Source organism: Echinops telfairi, unplaced genomic scaffold (genome assembly GCF_000313985.2).
Source record: "Echinops telfairi isolate 266 unplaced genomic scaffold, ASM31398v2 ScPeMD7_443;HRSCAF=831, whole genome shotgun sequence".
Taxonomy (NCBI): Eukaryota; Metazoa; Chordata; class Mammalia; order Afrosoricida; family Tenrecidae; genus Echinops; species Echinops telfairi.
Window position 1 is genome coordinate 17,496,829 of NW_022104341.1, and position 4,096 is coordinate 17,500,924.

Here is a 4,096-nt window from a genome sequence, read left to right on the forward strand (position 1 = left end):
AAATTCAAGGAGACTTCAAACGATTTATAGAAAAGTGGAATTAAAAGATAGATGGAAATTGTTCACAAGCTTTTCGAAGCTACCCTTTACATTCTTCATGATAAATGCATGGTAGTTTAGACGTAACATGCAAATATGTGTTTTTTCCTTTTCCATGTAGTATGTATTCATTTTTTATGGGTAGGCATTTTGTTGTTTTTGGTGCTGTCGTGTCGCTTCTGGCTCACAGCAACCGTACACACAACAGAAGGAAACGCTGCCCAGGCCTGTGCCATCCTCATAGTTGCTCTTATGTTGGAGCCCATTGCTGCAGCCTCTCTGTCAGTCCATCTAAGGCAGGGGCCCTCAAACTTTTGTAAATGGGCCAGTTCACTGTCCTTCAGACCCGTTGGAGGGCTGGACTATAGTTTAAAAAAAAAAACGATGAACAAGTTCCTATGCACACTGCACATATCTTATTTTGAAGTAAAAAACAAACGAGGCAAAAACACCTGGTGGGCCGGATAAATGTCCTCGGCGGGCTGCATGTGGCCCATGGGCTGTAGTTTGAGGATGCCTGCTCTAACAGGTGGGGAAATGGAAATGCCAGGCAGAAGGCAGGCATGAATAGAAAAAAGCGGGCCACTTATTACAGGAGTAACCAACAATATATTGTCACTAGAGTGTAGGGAAAACAATTCTTGAAATGTAAGTGTGGCAAAGTGAAATGACTCAATGTGGCCCTTCTAGCCAGTCTGTAACTCCCACCAAAAGACTGAGTGAAAGCATGCACATAAAGTGTAGGGGACGCTCATTTAGGAATCAGTCAGTTTTGCTATTCCGCTGGGTATGTGTCCGAGATCTTTGGGAGGAAAGGAGGCAGCAGCACACAAGTAACAATCTACTGCACCCCCACCCCCACCCCACCCCACCCAGTCAAGCTGAATGCCAACAGATAGGAGTTTGGCTTGTCGAGTTGAGTTTGGCTTGTGGAGTTGAGTGCCCTTGGACACTTACCTGCCTTAACGGGGCTTTGTATTCCTTGCCCCAGCAGGGCAGAGGCAAGAGGCTGTGTGGCTGAGAGGCCTAGGGCCAGAGAGAGAGATGCAGCTGCTGACAACAAATACTGCAAACAAAAGGAATGTGTCTTTAATGTTTTCAGACCCTGACTTCTTATAACCTGTTAACTTTCCTATGAAACTCCTTAATCCGGAGTACTGTCTGTGAATTCTGTTTCATTGCCAGGGAATAGTGATGTTGAACCCAGCAGAGAAGTAGGGTGCTGTGGGAGGGAGAATTGGTGTCAGAAGAGGTAGTTGGAGGGTAGAGGCATGTATGAGAAAAGAGAAAAAGAAAAAATATAATAATAACTAGGAAACAACCGAAACAAAACAGAAAAGCATACATAATTCAGGTCTCCTCGCTGACCTTTATGACTGTCTCCCCACTGGTCCTGGGGAATTCAGAGAACTGCCCCTCCTACCCTGAAGTCTATTTGGGGGCCTCCTCAGAGGGTCTGTGACTTTGCTTTGCTCCCACTGCTGATCTGTTATGTTCCCTTTTGGGTTCGCCCCGCTGTGGGGGTTCAGGGCCCTGGAGCTACTTTTTAAAACACTGTTGAGAGAGAGAAATTGGGCCAATGTCGGCTAACTCATAGCTCAATACTTGAATTATTCATTGTTACAGAGTCAATCTTTTCAAGCTGGACATTATTTACACAAGCAATTGGAGTTGGTTGTCAGGGAAAATTTACAATATTCACTGAGACTGTCAGTCACAGGCTTGCCAGAATACAATATAGCTTACTACAGCACATAGGGCGCTGATGTAGTTCAGTACTCTGGGTATAGACGTTACCTGCATCTTGAAACGCCATGGATGTTCAGACTTCAGTCCTCAGGTTACAGGTGTGCTTGAGGTAGAGTCCAGTTCCCCTAGGGGAGTTTCTGGACTGGATCTCTGGCGCAGGCTTTGGAGCGTGTTGTGCCAATTGTGATGTATCGAGCTGCCACCAATCATGGTTCTGTGGCAGTTTCCTTTGCCCTCTAATGCCCTATTTTTCAAGTAAACAGCTTTATTGGGACCTAATCCACATATCATACAATTCAGTAATTCAATCACATCAAGAAGAGTTGTACAATCATATTTTAATTTAGCAACCTCTGTCATAATCTACTTTTCACTGCACTCAGCACGATAGCAAGGCTGTTCGCATCCCTGGTCTGTGTTCAGAGGGATTCACTGGAGGCGCAGTTCACCTGTATTTCCCCTTACTTTTTTCCCCAACTGATACAACATTTAAATGGACGATAGGGGCATCAATAGGATGTAGCATTTTAACCTATGTCTACTATAATTGTCTCTACAAAACTCTTTAGCTGATTACAAGGCTGTTCACGTCCCTCGTCAACATGTGTTTGGAAGTTGAGGTGCACAAAGTCAGTCACTTTTCTTGATGGTGGCCAAGGCGGATAGGCCATAGAAATGGGTTCTAGTGCCAGTTCTTCTACCTGAGAAATGCTACCACTAAAGGTCTGTCCAGTGGGACTTGCTTCACGTCCCTTGCCTCAAGATTCTTTTCAGCAAAACCCCAGGGCGAGGCATTTACCTAGGGCAGTTCTGGTAAACCTGCCTCAGGTGTTTAAAATCCTGGGAGCCAACAATGCCGTAGGGCTGAGTCTCCAGCCAGTCATGCTAGGGTCAGCGTCCTTGTCTGGGACCGTGGTCTACAGCATCACCAACAAGCTTCCCTGCATCTCTTGGGGTGAAACCTTGTTCCTGATGCTTCAGATGACCGCCATCCGTGTCCTGGTCCTGCCCCTCGGAGGACAGGCTGTGAGAGGTGTTGCTTTGCTGGCCTGCTGCACTCTGCTCCTCTTGGCGCTGCTCTCACCCCTGACATTTTTGCCTGTGGTGAAGGGGCGCCTGCTCAACGCCGTCAACTACCATCGTGGGCACATGGGTCAACTCTCTATCATAAAAGTCTTTCTGTTGTTTGGGGCCCCCCTGACCCATGCAGGGAATTGGAGACCCTCTCATGGCTGGAACCTTTGTGGTCTCCCTCTGCCGTGGCCTCATAGCAACTCAGCTCCTCTATTCTGGAAGGCTAAGTCTTCCCCCTAGCAGAGCAAGGAGCAGGAGGGCTGAGAGTCCACTGATCCTAACTCAGTCCCTCTCTTCAATCTGAGCCAAGTCTGCTGGTGAGGTCCCAACCAGTCCCACCCACCCCGTCCCCTCCTACCTACAACTTTCACAATTGAATCAATATTTTTTTACTTTATAACACTTGGTTTATAAGCTTACATTTTGACAGTTATGGACTGCTGCTCATGTGCCTATTTAAATAATTTGTGATTTCCCCTTTTGCTGCAATTCCCAACTACTTGCCTCGTCCTTTTCCTTTGGAACCCAGAGGGCAGAGCCTGGGCCTGGGACTTGGGGCTGCCTTCTGGACCCCAGAGCTGGGCCGGAGGATGACTAAGGCAGGGTCCCAGGGTGGAGTGAAATGCTTCCTGCTCTGGTGTGTCCTGGAGGGAGGGAGTGGAGAAGCCACTGGTTCCTGCTGCAGCAGGAAGGGCTGGTGTACAGAGATGGAATAAAGACTCAGAGACAGGACTTAATGTTTGTTTTGTTTTGTAACAAAAAAGTCTGGAGCCAAATCTTGAGATTTTGATATTTCAAATTTTGCTTACTGGAAATGTGAGGGAACTACCATAAGAAAATCTGGGGCAAGAAGTAGTCTCGAGGAAAGACTAGTGAATGTTATTTCAGACCAATTGAGCTTATGAGCCTTTAAACAAATCCATACACCATGGGAAACAGTAAAATTGTTGTGGAGATGTAGGGTGGGCGCAATGGAAAGACTTGGGGAATGTCATCCCAGAGGTGAAAACCAGGACCAGGGACAAAAAGAGAAGAGGGACCAGAGCAAGGTCCTGGGCTTGGTTAGCTTCATGAACGGGGTGTCAAGAGGACTGGACTTAATCAGCATGCCTGTTTACCCGCACGGACATACTTTACGTTGGTTGTACAGCAGAGTGCAGGGGTGGAGTCTAGCTTGTCAATCAGATCATAGTCAATGAGGCTTCTGTGTGGGCATGGCCTTCTCCTGAGAATT

At 47.0% G+C, this 4,096-nt stretch overlaps 1 pseudogene; it reads left to right on the plus strand.

The window, feature by feature from the left end:
- Positions 1–2,434: 2,434 nt before the first annotated feature.
- Positions 2,435–3,102, plus strand: LOC101646434 (annotated as a pseudogene).
- The last annotated feature ends 994 nt before the right edge of the window (positions 3,103–4,096 follow it).